This window comes from Sabethes cyaneus, chromosome 2 (assembly GCF_943734655.1).
Source record: "Sabethes cyaneus chromosome 2, idSabCyanKW18_F2, whole genome shotgun sequence".
NCBI lineage: Eukaryota > Metazoa > Arthropoda > Insecta > Diptera > Culicidae > Sabethes > Sabethes cyaneus.
In genome coordinates, this window is record NC_071354.1 from 137582679 (window position 1) to 137595653 (window position 12975).

Below are 12975 nucleotides of genomic sequence, written 5' to 3' on the forward strand. Positions count from 1 at the left end.
GATTTGTCGATGTTGACTAGGTTAAATATTTTATACGTTGTGTTATAGAAATTGTTACTCAAATTTAATTCATTTGCGTTAAAAGCTACTGATCTTCTACTGAATATTTGATAGAAAAGTTAAAAGAAACTTTAAAACCGATCGTCATGGTGAAGTGAAGTCCGTTTTACTGAAGCTGATTAAACCCAGTTTTAAAGCAGAGCGGGTAGGAAGTAGGAAGTAGGCTCTTGCGGGGTCATGGGTGACCAGTCTAAGATTTAAGGTAAAACCTAGCAATATGCGTATCAAAGTTCTTGCAATTGATTCGGTACGTGATTTTTTTTACATTTCGAAGTATTTTGATTGGTTATTTCGAAATTGGTCACTACATGATCACAGATGATAGCTTAGGATTCAAAATAATGCTTAGCGTTATCGGAACAGTTTCAAATGTATACCTATCCGTTCCGAAATGATCAATCAGAACTAAACTGGCCATATCAGTTCGAAGTGTCTAAAACGATACGCTAAATCTGTGACCTGACAATACCCAATTCTGGAATGGTCGATCTGGTTTAAAGTGATTAATTTACATTTGATTTGTTATTTGACAACCAAGTGCTTTATCTTATCAAAACCCCATTCTGGAGACATCGGCCATAATATGGAGTCCCTATACCGAAATTTGGAGCAACCGGATTGAAGCAGTACAGGTCACATTTCTACGTTTCGCTCTGAGGTTTTTATCGTGGCAAAACCCCAACCATTTGCCGCCTTATGCTGATCGTTGTCGACTGCTCGGAATCGACACACTGGCAAAGAGGCGAAATATTTTTCAAGAAATTTTCGTGGGAAAGCTATTAACTGGAGAAATAGATGCTCCCAATATCCCTACTAGCACGGTTGTTACAATGTAGTTGTAGTAACCGAATTATGACTAATTTCAGTCGTAATCCGGTTGCTTCAACTAAATGGACCTAGAGTGTGCTACTTGGGTTACTATCCGAAATCGATTTGAATGTGCCCTCCAGAAACCTAAGATCCCGTGATATCCTGCGCCTTTCATTCCACCGCACAGATTATGGCCAAAACGAACCCCTTAGGGTAAAGTGACCAGATTTTTTTTTGGATGAATGCGGGACATATTGAATGTCTTATTTACTAAATCGATTCGGTAGTAAAGATGAGGTCATTTAGAAATTGGGCACTTCATTTTGGCGATAGCGGCGCTCCCAGTGGTTATGGATGCTAGCTTTTGGTAGCGTTGTGTTATTTGTAAACGGTTCTGCTCGGTATATTTTTTTCGCAGTGTAAAGGTAACGTGGTTTGGAGATATTCATCGCGCAGGAGAAATGAAAGTAATTGTGTACGGTCACCTGCAGAATCCATCAGCGTTGCTCGGGAGCTGGCGAGACTGACGGATTATCCTAAAAGACCTGGGGTGTGAGTAATTGAAGGGTGCAAGGAAACTCTCAGGACTGTCCGCAAGGTACAGGCCAAACGTTGGAGTTGAACTCTTGATCATCAACTGCGGTTGAGGGTCATTCGGAAAGTCAAGGCTGATCTCAGCATTACGGCATAGCGCTTTGAGGACAAAACTAAATACTGACCGCTGTACTGTACGGCGAATCCGACTCGGAATGGCTACAAGCGTCAACGAGCAAATGGAGAGCCCAACAGGAGCCTAAAACAATAAACAAAGGCTAGAATGCGGTCTCGTGAGCTGTGCGGTCGGGTGGCGACGAAACGCGATGCATATGTCTGACTCGATGATGCATAAGCTTCAGAGAAAACCGATTTCAGCCAAATCCAAGGGTGCTCTGAGTCGCGGTAGGGTTTGTAGCAGATTCGAGATTGGTTTTGGGGAAGGGTTCATGATAAAAGTTCATGACTTGGCAAGAGATCTGTTTCATTGGCATGCGTGTGAAAACCAATCTTTTGTGACGGATAGGAATTCGGAGATACACAGGGGTAGATGCCTCACCAGGCGGATTTTGCTCTTCATTAAGTCCCATGATAGCCTGCCGCAGTCAGCATGCATGCTACAATGGACAATGGACTTCAGTTCATCTCAAAAGAGCTGAGTGCATCAAATTGTCCTCGAGTTTGTCCAGTATAGAAATACGGGGGGATAATGAAGCGAAAACTGAAGATGAAGAAAACAGTCGCCAGCGACATTGGTCAAATGAGGAGATCGAGGTACCGGCTGGCCGTGGCCGTGACTGGGGAGGGTGTGCACCAACTGACAAGCGGTGTAAGCAGTAGGGTTTTTCATGCAATGTAACATAATTTCCTATGTTTCATCCTTAGAAACTATTTCGATTAAAAAATTAATCAATGCGGGACACTTTACGGGACGCTTAGTAATCCGGGACAAGTCATCCGAATCCGGGACAGTCCCGCATAATCCGGGACGTCTGGTCAGCCTACCTTAGGGCGATGTGCATCGTGGTTAATAACGTGTTTGAATTGTTTGACTTCGATTTATCGAGTAATAGTTTTAAAAATAGACTAGGGCAAATAATGTAATATGCTAAGTTAGAAATGTGTCAATGTTAAGCTAAGTTGTACTATGTTGATATTGTATTTGTATGTAGTATGTAAGTCAGATTTGTAATAGTGTCAAAAGATAGTGGGATTTTTACGCGCACTTGAGAGTCGACCTCAGTTTCATTGAGACCCACAGAGGTCAGATAAACAAATACAAATAAATAAATAAAAAACTAGACAAATTTACAAATCAAATGCCATTAGTTTCATCCAAATCAAAATAGCCAAAGTTATGAACATAGCAAATCATGGGTACCCGGGTACCCTTGTCGCCCTCTTACGTAATAAAAAAGTTTAAATGCCTCTCATTGCTAATCCCCTTGATAGATATGCAAGAAATTACCTCATTTACTTAAGATCAATGAGTTTTACGATGTCAGAAAATTTCAGTGACGTATCTTTCAAATTGAATGAGTTATAACTATTTTCAAACTAAAAAGGTACCTGGGTACCCTGTCACACACATAATGGTTAAGAATACACATTTTTACAAGGGCCCTATTCTCATAGTCACCTCACTTACATTTTTTAGATGAGAACACAATTAGCGGTTCTAAAAGTCACCTGAGACTCCGGTTAGCTAAGTGACAGTACAAATGTAATGGTGACTGCAAGGTGCGGAGGGGTGACTTAGAATAGGGCCTCAAATAAATAAGTATTAGTAAATTTTTCTTTTCTTTAAAGGATTTTCATTTTAAAAACTTTGGGTACCGGTACAAGTACCAATATTACCGGTACTGATGCTTCCTGTACCGATATACCAGTTTTCAAAAATGCTTTCGGTACTCCTAACCCTAACTCCACTGCCGCCGGTTACCCGCCGTGGTCTTTACCTGTCGCCAGGATAGGTTCTCGTCTACAGCCCAAATGTCGTTGGCTAAGCTGCATCGCCCTGTGCCTCAGGAACTGTATCTCCTACGCTGTCCTTGCGGATCCCAGTCGAGTGCTTTTCTGCAGATCTCGTTCGCTTCCTTCCTCATGGTGTGTCCTGATGGTCACCGTGAAAGGGTTATGCCCGCAACACGATACAGTGATGTGGCCTGCGACCTCGTACAGTCAAGCAAATTACACCCTCACCCCGATCAGGAAAAAGGAGCTCATTTTGGCTGCCAGGGGTCTAAAAATGAAGAAAGCTCCCTGTCCTGACGAGGCACTGAAGGCGGCGATCCAAGGATATCCTGATATGTTATTTATTTATTTATTAACTTTTTTTTAATGGGGCTTTCAACCAGTGGTTGGTTCGCTCCAATCCTGATATGTTTAGAGAGACGCAAAAGATTCACAAACTCTTATAACTCATAATGAGCAGAACTTACAAAGTTTTTTATGATTCTAAACAAAACACACTAGTTAGTGATTCTTGTTACCGTTCGTAACATTTATACTGCATGTTGTAAAATTATTTGAGTAAAATTGTCTAATAAAATATTTGTAGTCTCCGGACCACTAAAAACAAATACGGCCAATTCAAATGTACACTAGACAAATAGGGATAGAGTTAAGCACATACTACACTAAAAACGAAAAAAGTTCAGTTCAATGGGTGGTTGGAAAAGGAAGTATAAGGAAACAGCGAAAGAGATGTCGAATAAAGTGGAAGGATTGTACAAACTCATCAGAGGAAGTTAATTAGTGACGAACCACAGACTAAAACACATTGAAGTGGACCAAAAAACATGGTTTTAGACAGAGTGAAGGGAAAAGTAGTTAAAACTTAGATCTAGATAGATTATTTAAAAATAAAAAGTGTAAGTTACAAAAAAGGGAAGAGTCGAATCAGGTAAACTAAAATGCCACAAAATACTGTTACTAGCGGTGCGAAAATGTTCAGGGGAAAGTCTTAACCAAATACCGTGCAACTCGTTTTTCCCCTTGGACCCGTTTAAATTGGTTTATTTGCCCGGTAATCAATTACGGCGATTCCGAAGGACCAGTCGGATTGGAGAATGGCTAGAGCCTATTTAGAGGCCATAGTCCCCCAAAGTTACAGCGATCGAATCGAATCGAACTGAAATCTCAACCAACCATTCACCACGTGTCTCCACAGTCTCAGTCAGTCCACAGTCTCCAGGGCCCGGATCAGAAGGTCGCCGCGTATACTTACGAGAAGCTACCGTTGCTGTTCGGTTGCTACTACCGGCCGCAGCTACTGAAAGAGGCAACCGTCGTTGGATACCATAGGCCGAGCTGGCCTCAGCCTACGGAGATTTGAATATTCCCTTGAATTACATCGTCGGCCACCCGTCAGTGTAGTCATTCCGTCATCGTCGCCATCCCGTCATCATCGTCACCCCGGCAGAAAGTCGAAAAACCACCGTACTGAACCACCCATTTATTACTCCAATACTCACACACAGTTCTATGTATCCGTTAGGGAAAATTAAAAGGATAAATTATACACAGTAGCTTTTCTTTCGAACACTTATCACAGTCCTGGTTCACGGAATAAGCCAGAGCCGACCTTGAGCTTTTTCAGTCTCTCGCTCGTGCTCGAGCGTGAAAAGAGGTCGTGAGCACCCGCCCCAGACGGTCCCCAGTGATTCGACCAGCGACCAGGGGTATAGTAGGTGGAACCCCTCTCGTTTCGCCAGTAACATTCTAAACAAAACACACTAGTTAGTTCATCAGTACCCATGAATGAAGCTATCTAGTTATTTGCTTATTTTCTTATTTATTTATTAATCTATTACTAACTTACCATAAATACATTTTTTTAAGTGCGACAAAGTACGAATTTTTATGCATGAGAACATCTTAAATAGTGTCGAATTCTGTTCACAGTTTTATACTAAACAATGGCATCGGGGTTCCCAGAAAAGAACGTGAAGAATAATTCCCATCTTGTTATTTTCTGATTTGCATTATGAAAAAAAAGTTGGTTTATTGTGGAATACAACCCAAAGTTTACCGCATTCGTATCGCACACTTTATTCATACCTCCACGTAACCACTTGGGATCGCATGAAGCAAACATCCATTAATCACAAGCTTTATTGATTGTAATTAAAAAAAAAGTGATTAATAACAAAACTTTGGGATTAGAACCCAGTGCCAACAGAACTGATGACGCAGACTTTACTGATATCACCACGTGAACACCTATGGTTGGTTCGAGAAAATAATGTTGATGAGTTGCGTTTGTTGACTCTGTGTGTTTGTCTCCATAGAGACATAATGCGCCGCTATGTGCAATGTACGATCGAGCAAGTACGGCAAGGGACGTCGAAGTTTCACGGTGTGTTCAACATTAAATTTAATTAAAAATTAAACTGCATTCAACAGCATTCAGATTAAATCTGAAATATCTCTCAAATTAATGGAGATAGAAGAATAGTGTAAAAGAGATAAATGTAGATGAATCAATGGCCGTTCTTTATAAATTTATGAAAGACTAGGTTCACGAGCTACTTTACTAGATAATTGTAAAAAACCTGTGATAAATGAGATACCATGAGAAGTTTTTTCTTGAAAAGTGTTTTTGTTTCATGTTTTTCTGTAATATTTATACACGATCTAACAGAAAATCTTCTCAACTTTCCATTTAACATAAAATAAACACAAATTAGTACGTTCATTTTCAACATAAATTAGATAATGTGCAAAAACGTAAAAAAACAGTAAAATGCTCATATTTCTGTAACCAGCAATTTGCGACCCCATGTTTCATAGAGTTTTTTTCTTGTCTAGGGTTCCTCTATCTGTGGTAAAAATATCCCAGATAGGGAACCTAACACCCTGTATATCGCAATTATCATACGTTCACTTAGTTACTAATGAGGTACTAGCATTGTAGCACCGTAACTACAAAAGATACAGCAAAACTTTATTCAACAAAATTGTAGATAATAACTAGTTCTACAAATGTCTCATATATAACTATGTCCAATTTTGCTCCGCTGAGACGGTACTATCAAATGAAGCAGAATTGAGTCACAGTGATAGGACCATCCCTGCTAAGAACCGACTGCGAAGGCTGTCGATAAAGAAGGATCAAGTCTAAAAGACGTTTAACAACCCAAGGTTTTCCTTTGGGCGTTCACTAATCGGCACAAAGTTAGCTATACATTTTCATTTAGGAAGAATGTTAAGTTCAGGACATCTTCCACATGATTGTGAGGAACTTGCTGCTCGAACCAAAGATGCTGATAGCTAATACATAAATACAAAACATAACATATTATTAAACCGTGATCTGCAGTTAGCCTTATACAAGTAACCATAGGTCGATAAATAAACCCTATATAAGGTCTATAAGAATGATATCATAAAAAATAAGTCTATAAGTATAAACCTAGTAGAAATATAAACCTAGACGCCAGATTTCGTTTTCGGAACTTAACCATCTATTAACTATAATAATAATTCCTGGTCGGAATTGGAACATACGACGATCGGTTTGTTAGAACAATTTCGTATCTCGAAGTCAAGTGGAAGGCATCTAAGAGGCAAATTTTGTAATTATCAGTAAAAGTCAGCATTGTCAGTAAAAGTAAAGTATGACGAGGCTAGGCCTTATATAACTGAACTTCAATACAGTTTTAAAGTTTCCTGTATTCTCAAAGTGCATAATTCGCCACGCGCTTTGAATAAAATATTACTTCCGGGAGGATGGTCCGCACCTCTAACCATATTAATAATGCCAAGGGGTAGTCATAACTTGCTTTCAAAAACCGGTTTCTTCATCACTTTCAGATAGCAACGACAGCACTAGTTAAAAGCGTACTAAAGAAAAATTACTAAGTAAAACACCGACATCGACTCCCACTGCATAACACATGTATATTTATCAGCAAAAGAGCGCAAAACAAGAAACAACAAACGATTTGTTGTTACGTAGCAGATACTGATACGCAAAGTCATATGATTCCAATTCATCTGGAGAGTCAAACAACAGTGTGGTTGTTTACCTGCTTATATACAACCAAATAATCTTTATTGTGACTGACTGTAACCCTTTCACTGCTAAAGGATATTGATTGTTTCAAACTGTCCAGCTTCTATCAGATAGATAAGAAACATAAAAATAATTATTGGCTTAGCTTAGCTTAGGTAGACTGGCCGTAGTTGCACTCCGTGATAAAACTTAAAAATAATTATTGAAAATACAAACAAAGTTTAGGTGATTTATATAAGTAATCTTACGGTAATCCAAACCAATTTTGTAGGTATGGACTATTTATAGAAATATTTTTCGTTCTTTGTCATTTTCCTAACATATATTGCTGATTGCGAGAAAAGTTGTACCATCCAGAGTGCGAAATCGCTCATAAAAGTGCTATTTTGCATTAAATCGTTTCGATATCTTCGGCGCACTTTTTCGTTACATTCCAAGCAATAAGTGCGCCGAAGAGACCAAAACGATTTAAACTAAAATAACGATTATGAGCGATTGCGCACTTATCGATTGGACAATTTTTCTTGCAATTAGCAATATTGTAATTGTTAGGACGCCCGAATGCTTTTTAAAAAAGGGCTTGGCTTTAAGTTTCGTTAAAGAGCAGCCAACGAGTGCCTGTATTGCTTAATACATAATTTACAATTTAGAGCATGTATCTTCTAAGTTCGTATTAAAAAATTATAAGTTATGTTTTTTTTCATATTATTGAATTATTAATATTCAATTATTGATCATATATCGGTATAGATAAATAACGTGATTCCTATATGACAACTCAACGAATAGTACCACAAAATTTAATGGCTATTCTGGAATAAACGATTCATAGTCAAATGCAGATCAAAAGGATACCCCGGACAAGTTTGTAATTTTAGATTGTGCAGAAATTATTCCAGCTCTATTTGAAGATGAAAATCGGTTTTTTTACGGAACATTTACAAGTTTAAGTATATGAAGTTTAACGGGAACAAAATGGAATGAGGTAAATATATTTTTCCAAAATTTCAGCATGGCACGGAGACATTGTATCAAAAAATGGTTCTTGCTGTTTCGATAACAAGTAATAGAAACTTGCAAAACATGAATAGAATAAACATTTAAAATACAATGCTTCATGAATGTACATACAGCAACTAAAAATTATTATCAAATATTCCGAAATGAAAAACACATCAGGCAACTAATGGGTTGCTCTACACAAATGGCAAACTGCACAGGCTGGACTAATCTAGAACTTAATTGCGGCAGATGTTTATAAAGATAGAAATTGATTCAACGCTGTATTAGACGTTGAATTAAAGATATGCATAATCTTGAAAACAATGTCAAAAATGCTGATGCATTTTTCGAAACCAATTTGCACTCACTCGATGAAATTTGATAAAACCGATTCTTTAAATAAATAACAGTTTTCCAGAACACAAAAATATTCTCTTCACAATATAGCTCTTTTAATACACTTTACACCAGATGTCTTTCTTTGGCATAAACTTGAAATTAGGCACTTTTACTATTCTAAATTGAATAGAAATTTATCGAACGCGCAAGACAAACTACAAACGAAATAATACACAAGCTGTACTGTCACACTGTCACTGAACTGGAAAGGATGCCAGATATTTTTGAAATATATCTACGACTGCTCGAAAACTCAAAACAAAAAATCAAGCAAAAAATGCTCGAAGATTGATAGACACTCAGCAAAAAAACACCTTCTTTCTACTTGAAACATCAAGAAATCTTTATTCATGAATTTTACCCAGGATTCGTGAGGCAATAGAACTTTCTGACAGCTCAAGCACTTGCACTCTGCTCCATAGCGCGTACGAGGAATCACGACTAATAGCGTTTATGTTTTTTAACCTGGGTTAGTTCCAACCCGACAACTGAATAAAAAAACATTTACGGAAGATTAAACAAACGTTTTCAGGTTGTCAGTGTATTGCTCATGGCGGGGTTAAAACTGTAAAAATACCCAGAGCGAACCCGTCGTCTAAACAGTTCAACCCAGAGTGAAACTAAGTTCAACCTGAGTAAAAAAACTGCGCTTCCGTATAACTAAATTCCTCTTCGGCTGATCTGCGAAAATTATCAATCTTTACATTTTTTTACATAACCGGCAAACAACTGTAGTGGCTTCCATAGTAATCGCAGTAACCGCTCCTGCATGCTGCATTGAATGTCAAAACCGAACTGTGCCCTTCAGAAAGTTGTACCCATCAGCCGCCATTATTGGATTATCGCTCGTGGAAAACAGAATTGGATTCCAATTCAGTTATTATCAAATCCCCCTCCAATTAGTTCCTGGACCACACGGACTACTTCGGAAGGCCGAAGTTTGGTCATCACTGCTGTAAAGCATATATTCCGATCACATTTAAAATCCTGTTTAAAATTCGAGCACACAGATTGAAAATATGCTGGCATTTAAAAGAAATTTAATCCGTACCTGGGGATGAAGGAATGCAATTTTTTCTCGAACGTCACCAACGTAAGGTCCCTACGGGGTGCGAATATCAACTCAGACTATTAGTGCATGTGCGGTCAAAACTATCGACGGCTTATACCTTACGACAAAGCTGCCCTCCTCGATTAAACATTCGAAGATTAGACAATACGTGAGCTGCCGAGAACTACGTGCCCACGCGTGTACTGGATGAAGTTTTACCGTGCTCTGTGGAGTTCCTTGGTGCTGCGACTGCGACCATCGAAGACGAACGGAGCAGGGGCGATTTTTGTAAGTTATGTTTTTCTTATTCTATTTAACTTGCAAAAAGTTGCTTAAATAACAATTCAGTTTTAAAACAAAAATTTTTGCGTACTATTGTCACTCGAAATATAACGTTTAAGTACGTTACATTCAGTGATCAAAGTTAACCAGTGGTGACAATCGTTAACCGCCAACCGACAAGCGTCGCTAACGGCTAATCCGCTAACAGAAAAAAGTTAGCTGGCTAATCGCTACTGATGAACTGATTTTAGTGATTTTTCACTAAAATGTACCGCCAATCTTAGCAACCCGTTTGCGGAAATAATTTGACAGCTGTGATGAAAACAGTCAAGCAACTACGTTCGACGCTTTGTTCGTACTGTCAACTGCAGCCCGGAGTGAAGAAATTGAACATCGTGAGGCACTTCGTGTCTGCTGGATATAATCGATCCACTCCCTGAAGCTGAAAAGGGACATCGAAAGCAATCCCAAGTAACATTTTTGTTGAATTATAGCTTATCAAGCACTTGTACCACGGGAATTGGCTGTACAATAGTTTAATAAGCTATTATATAACAAAATTGTTACTTGGGATGTACCCTCAGCCTTCCTCGCCTTGGGGAAATCGGAGCCAAACCTTAAAGAGTACCTTGCCAAAATGGACATTTTTATGTGGGTCCGTCAGTCGAGGTCGGCCATATCTAAGTAACAGGCAATCAAGGCCGAAGTTGCTAGTGAAAAACATCTTCCCGGGAAGGATGACGAGATCTACTTGATGTTGGACGGCAACGACTAGCAAAGCACTGGGTACATTACGCTCCACTGAAGAGGCAAGCGATGGCGTTAATATATCTCCCACACAGTTTCCATAGAAAGTCCTTCTGTAACCGATGATCAACGAAAAGGGAGTGTCCAAGCCGCTGTTTTTTCATGCGGGGCTTGCGGTGAACGGAGGAATATGCCCATTATGCCAAAAGATCACTAGATGAAATGAACCGGCTAAAAATCATCGTAGTAATGAATACCGCTAACCTTCCAAGCGTCCACCAGCTGCAATGAATAGAACATTTTTGGGCAAACCTCAAACGGAAGGTCTCGAATAATTTCATGGCCAAATCGGAGAAGCAGCTGATCGCCAACGCCACGGAAGAGCCGAACAACATGCCGATATCCATCGTTTCATCTGCCATGAATCAAGTTCCGGTTAACTGCCGTAAGGCCGCCCGGCAATAGTTTTTCCATCGGCGTTCGTATTTTGTTCATTTTTAATGTATTCGTTATCACCACAAACATGTATAGCTATCATTAAAGAAAGAAACTTAGTATTGTGTATCTATTATCTAAAAGCATTCGTGTTTCAGTTCCGTATTGCATGCTTTATCAGTATTTGTTTCTTATGTTATTATTGCTAGAAGTCAGATTTAGATACAATTAGAACTCGTTTGAATTCGACCTGTCCGGAAAAGATGAGTAGAACTCTCAGTATATCATGAAACTCCTTTTGTCATTCATCAGACAGTAATACTATATTTTTGGTGATTCAACCACGTAAAAACTTGTTAATGATCGCGTTTAAACATATGTGACATTATTTCTGACCAATCTATACCTATAAAAATGGATTTCTATATGTCTGTCTGTCCGTATGTTCCTTATAGAATCGAAAACTACTAAACCGATCGGCGTGGAAATTTATATATAGGAATTTTTGGGGCCGGGGAAGGTTCTTATGATAGTTGGATACCCCTCCCCCCACTAACAGGAGGAGCTCCCATACAAATCTATACCTATAAAAATGGATTTCTGTCTGTCTGTCCGTGTCCCTTATATAATCGACTACTGAACCGATCGGCGTGGAAATTTGCATGTAGGAGTTTTTGGGGTCGGGGAAGGTTCTTATGATGGTTAGCGAACCCTCTGGGGGGGGGGGGGCTCCCATACAAATGAAACACAAACTTCGGCATAACTCGAGAGCTAATCAGGCAAATGAAACCAAATTCGTCATGTGAAGGTTTTCGGAGGCAATTTTTTTTCTATGGTGAATTGAGACTCCCCTCTTTAGGAGGGGAATTAGGACCCCTCTCCCTATAACAGGGGGGGCTCCCATACAAATGAAACACAAATTTCCTCATAACTAAAGAACTAATTAAGCAAATGGAACCAAATTTGGCATGTGGGTGTTAACGGAGGCAAATTTTTTTTCTATGGTGAATTGAGACTCCCCTCTTTAGGAGGGGAATTAGGACCCCTCCCCACTTCAAGGGACTCCTATACAAATGAAATGCAAATTTCCTCTTATTCGAGAACTAATCAAGCAAATGGAACCAAATTTGGAATGTGAAGGTTTTTGGAGGCAAGAATTTTTTTCTATGATGAATTAGGACCCCTTCTCACTTTAGGAGGGGAGGCTCCTACACAAATGAAACACAAATTTCCTCATAACTCGAACACTAATCAATCAAATGGAACCAAACTTGGCATGTGAAGGTTTTTGGAGGCAAGCATTTTTAGGCATGAATTAGGACCCCTTCCCTTTTTAGAACGGGGGTTCCTATACAAATGAAATTCAAATTTCCGCATAACTCTAGAACTAATCAAGCAAATGGAACCAAATTTGGCATGTGGGTGTTTTTGGTGGCAATTTGTTTTATGGTGAACTGAGATCCCTCCCCTCTTTAAGAGGGGAATTATAACCCCTCCCTCCCATAAGAGGGGGCGCTCCCATACAAATGAAATTCAAATATCTTTATAACTAGAGAACTAATCAAGCAAATGGAACCAAATTTGGCATGTGAGGGATTTTGAGGGAACTTTTTTTATGATGGTTTGAGACCCTACA